The sequence below is a fragment of the Apis florea genome, unplaced genomic scaffold, assembly GCF_048593485.1.
Source record: "Apis florea isolate Af1SG1 unplaced genomic scaffold, ASM4859348v1 contig_3081_pilon, whole genome shotgun sequence".
In the NCBI taxonomy this organism is placed as follows: Eukaryota; Metazoa; Arthropoda; class Insecta; order Hymenoptera; family Apidae; genus Apis; species Apis florea.
The window spans coordinates 849,192-865,473 of record NW_028256703.1 but is presented as its reverse complement, the minus strand read 5'-3'; the positions used below and the strand labels follow the sequence as shown (position 1 = coordinate 865,473).

The 16,282-nt window shown below is 35.9% G+C and overlaps 1 long non-coding RNA gene across 1 annotated transcript in view; it reads right to left on the bottom strand.

Moving 5' to 3' along the window:
- Positions 1 to 4,609: 4,609 nt before the first annotated feature.
- LOC147657499 (uncharacterized) overlaps positions 4,610 to 16,282 on the bottom strand; it is a 44,266-nt gene continuing 32,593 nt past the window's right edge. The window contains exons 2-5 of the long non-coding RNA XR_015292237.1: positions 15,329 to 15,392; positions 6,799 to 7,141; positions 6,604 to 6,718; positions 4,610 to 4,872 (exon numbers count right to left, since the gene is read on the bottom strand). This is a non-coding gene — a long non-coding RNA (uncharacterized LOC147657499). The remainder of the gene's footprint in view (positions 4,873 to 6,603; positions 6,719 to 6,798; positions 7,142 to 15,328; positions 15,393 to 16,282) is intronic.

The following is a 16,282-nucleotide window of genomic DNA, read 5'->3' as shown; positions in this document are numbered from 1 at the left end:
GAAATCTCAACGATTAAAATAAATTACGCGTGTGTCAGATTTAGAGATCGAGTGTCAGATTTGAAATGTAATTCGAAACACAAAATAAATTGACATTAATGAAGGTTTTGGGGTATGGGAGGGCGCGTTAAATTTCACAGCAAATTCTCGAGGTCTACTTAAAGGTGAGATAGGTACCTTTTTGCCACGAAGGCAACAGGTTGCACACAGAGAGATCACGAACTTGGTAAAGGTCGGGCGTGGTGACATAAGTTCGCAAATTGTCTTCATTTGCTTGGTAAACGGTTGGCTAGAAGTTCGAAAAATTTACGCAAATTTCCTACGGCTAATATGGACAAAAGCGCGACGATAATTAAACGGAACGTGTAAACATTTATGAAGATTAGTACGGAGTAATGTTTTAAGAACATTTGAAAAAATAAAAAAAGAGACTCTATTCGTTTCAAAAATATCAAATAATAAATAAATTGAAATTATTTTATACACTAGTATTTTATCATAGTTTCGAATAAACAAGATAGACTTTTATAGTGTTAATCGATAATGATTAAAGATAATAAAATCCGCTTTTACAAAGCGGATGGAAGAAGAAATAGGAGATTCACGCGAGATAAGAATTTTCTCCCGTCTTTAAATAATTGTTTTGAAACATTTGTTCAACATTGTTTATCTTTTACCATAAATTTTATCACTTCCTGAAAAACCGGTTAAATAAAATCGTTTTCCAATTCGTCGAATAAGTGGTTACAACGTTACCGCAAGTATAGAAACAAACAAATGTGATAAACATAACCGTCTCATTAAAATTCATTTAATCGCGCAAGACCGTCCATTTTACTTCGCTCGAATGTCACACACACACACACACACACACACACACACACGGTATGTCCAACTGGAATCAAACGGTTATAAAGTTCTTCCGCATATTATTTATCGGTTAATTCGATACAAATTCGCTTCGATTCGGCTCGATTAAATATACACGCGTTCGATACACGGATTCCACGGGACGAATGAATTGTCGCGTTGCTTTCGATGGTTTTTCACGATTTTTCACTCACGCGACGTATATGCTCGATCGGCAATTATATCGGCCACCCGATACAATCCCTGAATTACGGCCACCGCGGAGATGTCGTCCTGTTTTACCATCTGTCGATCGATTTAAATTATTTATCGACGTCGAATAAAAATCGATCCCATAAAACTTTGGGAAATAATGTGGAAAGGTGGGAGGATGGTTTGGGATTATCGGTTTGGCGAGAAGCAAGCTTGTTTGAGCAAACTAAAATCGGCCCGTCGTGTGACGCGGGCCATAGGTAATCAGAGTTGGAAACTTTACTTAATTTAACTTTGTTAATAAGCTGCTTTCCCCGTGTACTCCTCGGATGAAAATTCTAAGGTGGAATATCTGCGATTTCGCGCGAGAAAAAATTAATCGACACACGATCGTGGGCGCACACAGCCGTTAAGATTTTAAGATTTTGCTAGTTGCGGATTGTTCGAGGAACAGATTTTTCGAATATATAGAAATATATATTCTCGATAAGACGGATCTTTAATATTTATCGTGGGCGAATGGAAAGATTTTTAAAAATAAAATGAATTTAAACAACGAACGGTGTTAAAACTATTCCGATATTTTTCAGGGTCGAGAAACATTAAAGAGTTGAATAAAATCAGGTTACATTTTCGATTTTCCTCGTGTACGAGCTAATAGATCGAGCAATCGAGGAAGGACGAGTCGAACCACGTGTACGTGTTTCAAAGTTTCAACTATGATATCTTCCGTCAAAGATGTCGATAGCACCACTCGTAAGCGGATCAAGCAAAGTGAACTATGAGCTCTATGCGTGAGTACTTTGTCGTAATACCGTAAATTGATGGCTACTGCATTTGCATCCATCGCGATGCCGCGTATATAAACGCAAATCCCTTCGGGCCGTTGATGGGAAGCCAAATGGGGAATTTCATTAGCGGCCAAATACAGAAACGAATTATAATGCAGTTCCGATTATATGCATGCGAAAATATTAAAATTCTACTCCTCCTCCCCCTCCCCCCCTTTTACCCTCTTGCCCTTTCATTTACAGGAATATTTATTACACGAATTCGTATACAGATATCGAGATCATTATTGTGACTCGCCTTTATCATCAATTGATTATCAATAATAATGAATTTATGACAAAATATGATTTTAATTTTTATTTATATTCGTTCCACGAGGAAAGGGGCCAAACTTTTTTCAGAAATTTCATTCGTGTTATTGAATAAATTTTATACGGGGATAAAAATATAAGTACGTAATAGAGATTGTTATATTTTATTATTTCCTTCCTCCTTTTGGTTGGTCGTAAAATTTTAAGTTTTTTTTAAATGTTTGCTTCAAGTATCAGATATCTGAAAAAAGTATCAAATACTGTGCTCCCCGAGGAACGAAAAATCCTGCCATTGGCACCGGTTCAGATATCCGTTTTCACATTTCTTTTTTTAAATATTTATTTAGCTTAGTTATTTAGCTCCATCAGAGTTTTCCAATGTTTGTATTTGATTCGAACTTTTAATTAAAGTAAGAAATTTATTTCGAAATGTTTAGTTTATATAGTTACAAGTGTCAGATTGTGGATTTTTATACGGAGAATATGCATATGTTTTACATATCCCGTTAAAACTTCTTTTTGCCTCATCGATTATGATGTAATCAATTCAAAGTGATCATAGTGTTTAAGACAGTGATTATGAATGGACACGCGAGCAAATGACCTATATTTTCCCTTCGAAACGAGATTTTCCAAGAATTGTTTATCATTGTTTATCTCGAGTTTAATATAGGTCAACGAGACAAAGTGCAAGCGAGAGATCTGAAACGAAATATTTTCTAAATTTTTACACGATAATATCTCGGGAACCGGAAGCCGTATAGAAATAAATCAAAATGCATTTTAAAGGGGGAGATCTCACGCTTCTAATGACCATTCATTAGTTAACAAAAAATCACTATCTTAGAAGTTATAATGGTTCAAAGTTTTGCTAATTTTAATCGGTAAATGATTAAAAATCACGCTTCTCTTTACAGGATGATATCTCGGCTATCAAAAGTCTTATCGAAATAAATCGAAATACATTTTAAAGGGAAAGATTTCACGCTTCTAATGATCGCTCATTCGTTGACCAAAAATTATTATCTTCGAAATTATGATGGTTCAAAGTTTTGTTGTAATTTTAATCGATTCAAGGTAATTGATTAAAAATCACACTTCTCTTTACAGGATGATATCTCGACAATCAAAAATCGTATCGAAATAAATCGAAATACATTTTAAAGAGGAAGGTTTCATGCTTCTAATGATCGTTCATTAATTAAATGAAAGTTATTATTTTAAAAGTTATAGCGGTTCAAAGATTCGTTAATTTTAATCGGTTCAATGCAAATAATTAAAAATCACTCTTTCCTTTACAGAACGATATCCCAGGAATCTAAAGTCACATTATAAACGAAAAAACATTTTCCCTCCGAACCTACATCAATTCAAATTTCAACCAAACTTCAACCAACTCCCGAATCGAAAATATATAATAGAATAAATCTTAAAAAAAAAAAAAAAAAAAAAAACAAAAAGAACTCCCAAAAAAAAACCTCATTGACCAACAACTCGTCAACAGGTACACCAAGCCAAATTCAATCGAATACCTCCTCCCCTTCTCCTCGACCTATCTCCCCAGAAGATAAAGAGAGCGAGGAGGGGAAGCGTGGACAAGTTGGCGTTGCCGCTAATTTGCGTAAATCGCGACACGGTACGCTCGATGCTAACTACGTACAGCGAGGAAGAGAGAGACCGAGAGAGGAATCCGAGATCTTTATGGCAGCAATAAAGCCCAGCCAACCTCGAGCTTGGCCTCGAGTTACAAATGAGTGCTGGTAGCTGAAAACTATTGCCCTCCCCCCCGGCGTACGTGTGCCCCTAACCACACGGGGGAGGAAGGCCTCTGCGTGCACACACCTCGTGGGTGACCCCCACGAGGGCAGGATCCGGTTAGGCGCGGGTGAAATAGGACCTCTCGTAAATCCTTGTAACACCTAACTACCCCCCCACCACCGCCTTTCTTTATACCACCGTCGCGCCCCGATGTAAGGATTACCTCGGTTAATAATTGTTATTAAGCAACCGTGGCCGTGCCCGGTTTGCAGGGGGATTTTTGTGGTCGTGCCGTGTTTAAGGGTGGAAAAAAAACAAAAATGGAAAAAAGAGAAAGAAGAAGAGTGGATTGGTGGAACGCGTTGGTGGGATCGTTTGTGTGTGAGAGCATGTTTTTTTTTTTTTTTTTTTTTGCTTGGGCAGATCACGCGTGAAGATGTACGGAAATTTTGGAAAAGGAATTGGATTTGGGGAACAACAGGCGTGGTTACGATAATTCGAAATAGAGAGGGGAGATAGGAAATTCGGTGGAGAGAGGGTAGTGAAAGGTATAACGTTTGAAATATCTTTTAATCTGATTTTAATTTGATAATGTATCTCGAACATGTTTCTTTACATGTCTCCAATTCACAATTCTTTCGCTTAAGAGATATTTCAATGTGTTTGAATAAAAAAGGCTTCGTACGTACATTTAATTAAATTATATATTTATTCTTTTGTATGTTACATTATTATATTATATTACATTTGTATTTCTACGCGTTGCACGTATATTTATATGTGTATTTCTTGTGTTGCATATATCTGCTGCATACGTTGCATTTTTTACAGGTGTCCCATCCAGCATTATCAGACGTGTCAACCAAGTTAGTTCTATCGGCGATCCTGCAGATTCCTCGATTTTGTATAATTAGGAGAGGCACAAGTTTAATTCTACAGCATACGGCAGCTTAAAAAACACAGGTAGGTAAAAAGGTGAGTATATTAAATTTAATTAAAATTAGAATTAAGTAAAATGATTAAAAAATGCAAAAAAGTTGCTGAAAACGTGATAAAGGTAAGTATAAAAGGTAAGTATAGAAGGTAAGTATTTAGAATTAAGCAAACTGTTGGAAAAGAAATGTTTGAATTTTGAAAATTCCAGGAATTTGACGTCATTTCCAGGAATTTTATCAAAACAAGCGATAAAAAATGTAAATAAACATTGAAAATGTAAATAAACATTCCAATGTTTGTAAACAAACCGAAATTTTTCGGCCAAAAATTTTCGATAATTTCAAAAATTTTGAAAATTCTAGGAATTTGACGTCATTTCCAGGAATTTTATCAAAACAAGCGACAAAAAATGTAAATAAACATTGAAAATGTAAATAAACATTCCAATGTTTGTAAACAAACCGAAATTTCAATTTTTCGGCCAAAAATTTTCGATAATTTCAAAAATTTTGAAAATTCTAGGAATTTGACGTCATTTCCAGGAATTTTATCAAAACAAGCGACAAAAAATGTAAATAAACATTGAAAATGTAAATAAACATTCCAATGTTTGTAAACAAACCGAAATTTCAATTTTTCGGCCAAAAATTTTCGATAATTTCAAAAATTTTGAAAATTCCAGGAATTTGACGTCATTTCCAGGAATTTTATCAAAACAAGCGACAAAAAATGTAAATAAACATTGAAAATGTAAATAAACATTCCAATGTTTGTAAACAAACCGAAATTTCAATTTTTCGGCCAAAAATTTTCGATAATTTCAAAAATTTTGAAAATTCCAGGAATTTGACGTCATTTCCAGGAATTTTATCAAAACAAGCGACAAAAAATGTAAATAAACATTGAAAATGTAAATAAACATTCCAATGTTTGTAAACAAACCGAAATTTCAATTTTTCGGCCAAAAATTTTCGATAATTTCAAAAATTTTGAAAATTCCAGGAATTTGACGTCATTTCCAGGAATTTTATCAAAACAAGCGACAAAAAATGTAAATAAACATTGAAAATGTAAATAAACATTCCAATGTTTGTAAACAAACCGAAATTTCAATTTTTCGGCCAAAAATTTTCGATAATTTCAAAAATTTTGAAAATTCCAGGAATTTGACGTCATTTCCAGGAATTTTATCAAAACAAGCGACAAAAAATGTAAATAAACATTGAAAATGTAAATAAACATTCCAATGTTTGTAAACAAACCGAAATTTCAATTCCGGGGCCCAGAAATTTTAAAATTTTCGAAAATTTTTCGTAAATAAACATTGAAAATGTAAATAAACAAACCAAAAATGTAAATAAACATTGAAAATGTAAATAAACATTCCAGTGTTTGTAAACAAACCGAAATTTTCGATAATTCCAAGAATTTGACGTCATTTCCAAGAATCTTGAAAATTCTAGGAATTTGACGTCATTTCCTAGAATTCTCGATATTCCACGAATTCTACGTCATTTCTTGGAAGTGTTGAAATTTGTCAATACATTGTATCTCGATTCTGTATCAATATCGAATCGTGAGAATAAAATTTTGCCGAAAAATAAAATACTTACCTTTTTTACTTACCTTTCCAATACTTACCTTTCCCATACTTACCTTTTTAAGCGATTCTCGTTCAGATTAAACATTTTTTCATCATTTTACTTAAAACTAGTTAGTAATAAAAATACTTTGTCATACTTACTGTGTTCCGTACTTATTTATCCTTTTACAAATCCACCCTTTTAAGTTGTCAAAAATGTACAGATTAGAAATGCAAATTTTTACGTAGAATACATCTAGATAAACCATACTACTCCCTGCAACATGAAAAATTTAATTTTACAATTACGATATTTTATTTTCACAACATTTTATAATATTTTATTATAATACTTACATTATTTGCGTATATCCTTTGCGATATATGTTTTCGTTGTGGAAATTTGGTCAACAAACGATGGGTAAATAACTTTTAATACGTCGAAACGAATTCCACGAAGTTTCTAAAATGTTTATAAATAGGCTCTGCAAAGTGTTCATCGGTCTTCCTTAATATTCAAAATTGATACGCGAACTTCAGATTCCAGTGGCCAATTTCAAAGTTAATTTAGCGTAACAAAGCTGACCCGTTGTTTCACGAGTGGCAATTCATCATCGTACATCTTACGATAAATAATTAAGAACATCGCAACGACGAATCTGATCGATCATTTTGTCCAGCGCAAACACTTATACGTTTCCTATCGTATAGTATAGAATTAATAAATTTATAAATGTTGTCTTAATTATAATATGTGTGGTAATGTGATCCATTCATTAGAAAGAAATAGAAAAAATTTTTTATCTATTAATTGTATCGATTATGTGATTAAACGTGTCACTTGAAAATATATCTTAATATTTCCTAACACATAATTTAATATTTCGATGCATGCATATAAAAAATCAAAGTAATATAACAAAGGATTTTACAAGATAAATATTGATAAATTTCGAACAAAATTAGAAACATACGTGTCCACGAGGAGATCGTTTAATTTTAAAAATTATTCTGTTTCTTGAGTATTAAGCATCTCGTCCCTAGGTAAGGACGAGTGTGTAATTTTTTTTCAAATACGTTAATGCGGGAAAAATTAAAATATTACACGGAGAGTAAACAACAAGACATCAAACGCGTAATCCTAAGAGCACGTGCGGGCGGAAAAATATTTATCGTAGCGTGAAAATGTGCTCGACTTGGCAAAAATATTAAACAAAATATCGATGCACAGTCGTCACATTTTAGAAACTACCATAATCTGCCCGCAAAATCCTCCTACGTAAATCCCTCTGCCTTTATAATCGCGTTCCATCGTATAAGAGTTAAGCCACCGCGAAATATCCGTATCGAAAAAAATTGCAGCTAAACTGTGACTATGCCGAGACTATGCAATTCGATAGATGATTCCCTATTACTTAGACAATATTATTTCAATCGAGTATAATTTTTTCCTCTTACGTTTCTTAACGTAAGGTGTTATGCGAACGCCAGGAAACGTGATGAAACATCCATTATATCGATGCGAAATTATCTTACTTTTGTAATTTACAAAAGTAATTGTGTCTCGCAATTTGTGACCACTTTTATATAAAATTTCTCAAATTACATCTGACAAATTTGCAAAATGAATATTTACATAGACTTTTTTCAGAATGATATAAAGATAATAAAATCATACGAACCATATCTTCCTCGGATCCGACTCTCTCTCTCTCTCTCCTCCACTACATCAAATTCGAGCCATTTGGTCCGAAACAAACCCAATTACCTTTCTCAATCCAGGAACCATCGACTCGAGCACAATTAATAAAAATTCGGAACAGCGCGCGCTGCATGCTGCACGTTTAATAAACACGAAATGGAATTTATTGCGAGTATGGGGAGGGGTATGAATACCGGTGGGATGGATATCCCTGTGTGCGCGCGCGCGAGACCCGAGAGAAAGCTGGTTTTGAAAGAGGGAGAGACGTTGGTCTGGTGGAAAGCAAGGTGGCGCATATTAATCACGGTATTAACACTTGAACGTGGGCAAAAGCTTAAACCAGCCGGTGGCCGATACGGTTGAAAGGCGTCTTCCAAGCTATGTATATGTACACACGCTTGTGTGTACAGGACGCATCGAAAATCACGACGAGCACAAATTGAAAGAGGATCTGATTCCTGACGCGAGGAAGGATCGATTTTTGATCGGGGGGATAAAAGTTACTTTCGGTACATTTTGTGTATGCATGTAATTTAAATCAAACATTCGATCGATATACGTATCATCACGACGTATAAAAAATACGTGTTAAATTAATATTTCCGTGTGTATTTTTACGTTACAACAATCCGAGATCGAAAAGAAATTTCGAACTGTGAGAAGAAACGAAGAATTTTATCGTCGAAACTTGATCAGTAAAGTAGAGAAAACAATACCATTGAAGCCCTTTTTTGTTTTATCCCGATATCTTGATCGGTCGCCGAGATATAAAGAGTCAAAGTATTCGTAAATAATACAGGTATTATGAATAGGCCCGCGGCCGACTGACCTACATTTTTTCCTGGAATGTATTACGTTTTTCCAAGAATCGCGTCTGTCTCGTGTTTGGGATAGGTCGAGAGAAGATGCGAGCGAGAGGGTCCGAGTAAGGGACAAGGATGGAGATAGTAAACGATTAAAAATTACCCCTCTCTTTACACGACGATATCTCGGCAACCGGAAGTCGTGTCGAGATAAACGAAAAACCGTTTTAAAGGGGAAGGTTCCGCGCTTCTAACGATCTCTCATTCGTTAACCGGAAGTGGATATTTTCGAAGTTATAGAGGTTCAAAGTTTTCTTAATTTTAATCGATTCAAGGTAAGTGATTAAAAATTACTTCTCGCTTTACGCGACGATATCTAGGGAACCGGAAGTCGTATTGGGATAAATCAAACTGCGTTTTAAAGAGGAAGGTTCGACGCTTCTAACGATCTCTCATTCGTTAACCGGAAGTGGATATTTTCGAAGTTATAGAGGTTCAAAGTTTTCTTAATTTTAATCGATTCAAGGTAAGTGATTAAAAATTACTTCTCGCTTTACGCGACGATATCTAGGGAACCGGAAGTCGTATTGGGATAAATCAAACTGCGTTTTAAAGAGGAAGGTTCGACGCTTCTAACGATCTCTCATTCGTTAACCGGAAGTGGATATTTTCGAAGTTATAGAGGTTCAAAGTTTTCTTAATTTTAATCGATTCAAGGTAAGTGATTAAAAATTACTTCTCGCTTTACGCGACGATATCTAGGGAACCGGAAGTCGTATTGGGATAAATCAAACTGCGTTTTAAAGGGGAAGGTTCCGCGCTTCTAACGATCTCTCATTCGTTAACCGGAAGTGGATATTTTCCAAGTTATAGAGGTTCAAAGTTTTCTTAATTTTAATCGATTCAAGGTAAGTGATTAAAAATTACTTCTCGCTTTACGCGACGATATCTAGGGAACCGGAAGTCATATTGGGATAAATCAAACTGCGTTTTAAAGAGGAACGTTCCACGCTTCTAACGATCGCTCATTCGTTGATCGAAAGTCACTATCCTAAAAGTTCAGGAGGTTCAAAGTTTTCTTTGAATTTTACAAATTACGAATAAAAAACGTGTACTTACTTATGAAATCTAATCCTCAATTACGACAAGCAAATATGATATATATATATTGCAAGATGAAAGAGCGTAGCTGGGATTAAGTTAAGAATAACAAGAAGCGAGAGAGTAAATTGAAACGATGCGAAAATTAATTGCCAGTAACGTTCCACCCACTCTTGCCCTTTCACCCTTAATTATCAACCATCCCCTTCGAACGGACAGAATTCCTGTCGCTTTTCCAGCTGACCGCTAACCGATGGGAAAAATCAAAATCAACGCCACCGAGCGAAAGATATACATATAAAACGGTAGAATGATCAGATATCACGGTCTGCTTAATTTCCATCGGTATCGGCTGAAAAACAGGGCCGCCAGCGACGCCCGCAATGGCCGGCTCCCAATGTTTCGGCCAATTTTAATCGGGATGCTAAATGTCCGTGATTAAATTGTAGCGGAAATTTTTCCACCAACCCTTTCCTACCGCAATTTTTTTTTTCGAAGAATTATTAAAATTATTGAAAAGCACGAAGGTAATGAAAGTCGAGGAGGAATGGCGGGAGTTTTGAAATCGGAGGAATGAACGCGTCTCGAAGAATTTTATAAGAATCGGATTAAAAGATCAAGCGAGACGATCTTTCTTTTCTTTCGATTGGATTTTTGAAAAGAGAAAGTTTATAGATTATAGGTAGGAATGGCGGGAATTTTGAAATTCGAGAATTAAAAAAAATTTAACTCAAAGTAAGATTTACACTCGCGAATACAAATAATTCTTAAAGGCACGAGAAGTGACACGAGAAATTTTAAATTCGTAATACTTGGGGGGAAGGCAAATAATTCATTATAAATTGCTTATATTAAAAATTGCAATCACTCGCAACTTCTCGCAAAGTTTTGATAGAAAAAAGTTAATTCGTTATAGATAATCGATAGTTTGTTTTATCTTTCTCGACGCGAAACGCGATGCAAACTAAGCGCTGTAACGGAATACGGTAATGCTGCTATTATTCTCTTAGTCGAAAAAAAGAAAAGAAGAGAAGAGAAGGGGAAATAGGATAAAACGGGAGAAACAAACGAACAACGGTATACAATTTCAGAATCTCTTCCATCTCGATTCGAATGGCGAGATTGCATTGACTGCAGTCATCGATTTGAAATATAATGCATAAGGAAAAAGGATTCGGAAGGAACACTTCTACGTGCAATTCTTGTTTCGCGTGCACACAATGGCCGGGGAGGAAATTGCGCGGACGTAAAATACAGATATAACACGACCTCTTTTGTTTGTTGCCGATAACTTGGCACGGGAAATCGAGTGAAATCGTGACGAATATTGTTTCAGTAATAATAATTCCGGTTCGTTTTTACGGAGGAAATAAAGAAAGAGATATTGAAATGAACGATATTGAAATTTTATATTCTCGAAACTAAACAACAAAAAAAAAAAAAGAATCTTACCTATCGAATAAATAACTTTTAAATCTAAATTCCTTCGAAACGATTCGCGAATATCACCTCCAACCGGCCAACCTGTTAATTAATCAATTTCCATCTAAATGATATTGAGAACGCGTTACGTGGATTCGAAACAACAGATAAAAATTGTCAACTCGATCTCACACAATTCCAAATTGAATTAAAAGAACCCAGAATACAAAAATTTGTCTTTCATGGAAGGGAATTTCGCTCGAACGACCAAGAATAACAAGAAACTCATTCCTCCTCGAGTAACGACACCAAAGAAATCGGGGGAAGGGAGCAAGGCATGCATAAAGCTGCCTATCGATTCGAAACGCAAGATTTCGAGAGGACGGAAAAAGAAGAAGAAAAAGAAGAAGAAGAAGAAGAAATAAGTGGAAGAGACAAAGGAGGGGGGGTGCGAAGACAGGCGAGGTGTCGAGCGAATCGTGGAACAAGAGGAAGCCGATGTAATAAAGCGAGTCGTGAGCGAAACACGCCCCGGAGGCAACGGCTACCCCTACAGTTACAATCTTCTTCGATTTCAAGGGGTCGACAGATCAAGCTGCTTACGCAATACCCGTTGTATCCTTATAATAAGAACAAGTATGACCGTTCTGAACTATCCAGCCCTGCTACGATTTTCCAAGTCTCTCTTTCTCTCCCTTTCCTTTCGTCGCTTCGCACACTGTTTGCAACGAGGGAAAAAATTGGCGAAACGATGCGCGCCTCTCTTTACCTCCTCCTCGTCCCCCTTTTTCCTTTCTATTATTATTTTTAGAGCGCGGATGTTTACGCGCGGATTTGAATTTTTATCGAAATCGAGACGAAGAAATGTTTGTTATCGGTAATATCATAATAAAACACATTTGAAATTTACCTTGGATATTTTTCACGTATCCCTTTCTTCTTCGTATCGCGTTTATTTATTGTTAAAATATCGTTCTACAATTTTGCACGAGTTCTAAAAATAAATAAATAAACGCGCACGATAACAATACTTGTAATTATCTCTGCCTAATTATTTTTGTCGTCGAGATATCGAGGGTATGCGCATACGAAATGTTTATTGAAATTTCGAATAACTAAATTCTCGTCGAATTATCCACCATCGAATAATAAATAATAATTAATTATTGTGCATCTTTAAAAACTACCGAAAATAGTGGAACAACAGCAACGATTTCAACGAACAAACACAATTAACGACCTCTTACGAAACTCTGGTTGTTTGCTCGTCGAGAGGCCCATTTACCGCTGCGTTCACCCCTCCCCGATACGTTATGCGGCCAACAAAGTGGCGTTCGACACTCGCGTAAAAGCTATCGTTTTCTTCCTGCACTTCGAAATTGGCCCCGCGTTCCAACCACTACCCCTAGTTCTATAAGTACTTTGGTAAAACGGAGGAAAATTCGATAACAATTCGCGTCCCCCATCGGCGAAAGAGCGTTAACGTGCTTTGCATCGAACGATATTTACCGCTTAGTCGGTAATGCAGAAATGTAGCAAAAGGTATTCGGTAATTGGGGGGAGGGGGAAGGAAATTTAGAAAGGTTTGATTTTGAAAAATCCGATTTAGAGAATTTTTTTTTATATATATATAATATTTTATCTCTCGAGGGAAAAGAATCTCAATCCGTGAGTCAACGATTTTTATTTCCTCTTTTACTGTTTCAATGAGAAGTGTTCTTTAAAACTTGAATAAATTTTTTCGTTTGTCGCTTAATATCTTGCCCTGTCTCGAAGGATTATATTGAAACATGGAGGCTTGATTTTTTATCTTATATTAGCAATATAATTCCAAGCGAAACGAAATTATCGTATTAATATGACACGATTTATCGATCGAGGTAATATGAATTCAAATTGGCAAAGATGGAAGAAAGCTGCAACAATCTGGATTAGAGATCTCGATTGATTTCAGAAATTGAAACGAATCTGATTTCGTTGTTACGTGATGGAATTCGTGTATATATATGTATATTTATCCATTTTTTTTTTTTCGAAACACGGATCAAATCTTCATTTTTTGAGTCGACGACTCGTTCTATGCGATATTTTTCTGTTTTGATGTTTATATTTATTCGCGAAATTATTGTTACGCTCGCAGCGTTTTTATGGAACCCGATAAACTTGCTGCTCCTCGTATTAATAGTTGTATAGACAGGTTCAATCTGTCCAATCAATTTTTTTTTTTTTTGCTTCTTTTTTTTTATTTATTCTATTTTTTTTTTTTTTTTTTTTTTTTGCTTTCGATTTTAATCCCTACAGATTATCCGATAGTCCGTAGTAGTTTATATCGATACGCTCTTACAGCAATTTGTTAATAATTCGAATGCCTTTCCTTTTTTAATTGATCGAGATAGAGGAAAAACGCACCTCGATATCTCTAAATTGTTTACTTCGTTTGTTCTCCCAATTTTCCGGCCATTGATTCTTCGATTTTTAATCGCTCGTTAATTTTCCCCCGCCAGCTTTTGAAAGAATTTATCTTCCTTTTTTCCGATCAACTGTGCGTGTGTGTGTGTGTGTGTGTGTATCGTTCGAAAGTAGGATAAAAGCATAAAGTAAATGTTTAGCACAGAAAAGAAAGTATTATTATTGAACCATCGATGAATAAATTCGTCCAAGTTTCTTTCTTTCTTTTTTTTATACAAGTCACAATTACAATTCCTCTCGAATATCTGGCAATTATTCGCGAAAAAATTGGTTCGAACGATTAGATCCTTCACAACGCAGGATGATATCATTATTTATTTCATTACGTATATATTACGTGAACGAGAAAGACGCGCGCCGATTTTTATTCCCGTCACGCGCGCCACCTCGACCAATAAAACTTTGCGCGACTTTCAACGCAGGACGCACTCCACCTTTCCGGGAAATAGATCGCCTGGATAAAAATCGTCCACCGATTTCGACCGAACGACTCGTCCAAATTCGGTTTACGCGCTCGAAGAGTTCACTCTTTCGCTTTCTCCATCTAAAAATCTCGCTTCCTATTTTCTTCCCCTTTTTTCCCTCCCCTCGTTGAGTTCACTTTTCTCCCCGGTTTAATTTAAAATCTTCCGCGCATGCACAATATCAAATCCGTGTCTTTTTTAAATTGATTCCTACGTTAAGAAATATAACATTTTTTAATAATATTATTCGCACAAGTCGCGTCAAAGTATTAGATACGCTGTTTAATCTTTTCTCCTGATCAAATCATCGGTGTTTCGACGATTCTTGTTACCGATTTAATTGTTCGATGGAGTTTTCAATTTTGAAAAAAGAAAAAAAAAAAAAAAGGAAAAAATAGTAAAAGAAAATGAATCGAAAATACATTCTCTCAAGAAGAGAATATAAATAAAAAAGAAAGAGAGGGAAAGAGAGTAAATGGTGGAGGAAGCGTGGCCAATAGGCTATACGTATCGTCCCGGATGCAATTGGGTTATTAATTAAGGGCATAAGCTGCCGCGGGAGTGGTTCGTGGGCAGAGAATCTCTTTCATCGAGTTTTAACGTCCGTGGAAGAAAGGTATCAGGGAGGGCGAGGGGAGGGGGGGGGGGTAGACAGAGGGAGAAGAGAATCGGTGCAATCATGCCGATGTTGTTAAGGATAGACTTTTTTAATTTCGCGGATCCTTAATTATTTCCAGGGCTAATTCTTTTTTTCAAGCCAAGATCCAGAGTTCGATTTTGATTTGTGACGGAGAAGGAATCGTCCCCTCCGTTCTTCTCGCGTCTTCTTTCAAATTGATATCGATATATACCCCGTGTTTCTCAACATTTCGAAATTTAATTTTAAAATTTATTAAATATAAAAAATATATAAGAAAAAAACATACCGATTCGTCGAAGCGAAGTTTTGAACGGGATCCACCAATATCCACCTCTCGATATTCCAAAATTCTGAAACAGAAATGGACGAAGGCCATGATGTAGAGGTACGAATCCATTCGTATTGAAATCTTGGTAGAATTTCCGATCCTTCGAATACCGTACGATCGAAACTTCGTTGAGGAGGTGGAGGGGGGAGGAAGGCTCATCAAGCGGCTGATACCCTTTGCGGGCAAACATGATAAATTTCGGTATCCGTAATACGTGTTCCGATCCTGGCTGCCCCGCCGTTGATTCAGGCGCGTATATGTGCGCGTGAAAACGATATTTCACAGCCAGTTTGATGAGCTTCCCACATTAAGCCGGGGGTAAGTAATTATCGACTGAGCAATGACCAGAATGGCCGGGGCCGGGGCCACTCCCTTCTGGGGTGTCCCAGTGCGTGTCACCGCATTAACCGCCCCTATACGGACATCGTTCTCATCAAAGTTCAAACGCTGGATATCTCCGATATGTCATTGTAACCTCTGCACGGCTTAATTAACGAGACGCGGGGAAAGAGATATATATATATATATATATATATATAGAGGGAGAGAGAGAGATTTTAGAGTTATTTTTCCTTTTTTTTTTTTTTTTTTTTTATTACTTTTTGCTTCTTTCACGATTCTCACAAGGGAGAATTAAGATTTAGATAATCCGTGAATTCGAATCGTTATCCTCGAACGAAGAAAGAATTAAAATTTAAATAATCCGTGAATTCGAATGAAAAAAGAATTAAGATTTTGATAATTCGTGAATTTGAATCGAAAGAAGAGAAGAATTAAGATTTAAATAAATTCGTGAATTTGAATCGTTGTTCTCGAAGAATTAAGATTTCGATTATAATATGTGAATTCTCGAATGATAATTTCTCATTTCTCTCCCCTACATTAAAAACGATTCGTTTTCAACTTGGAAAA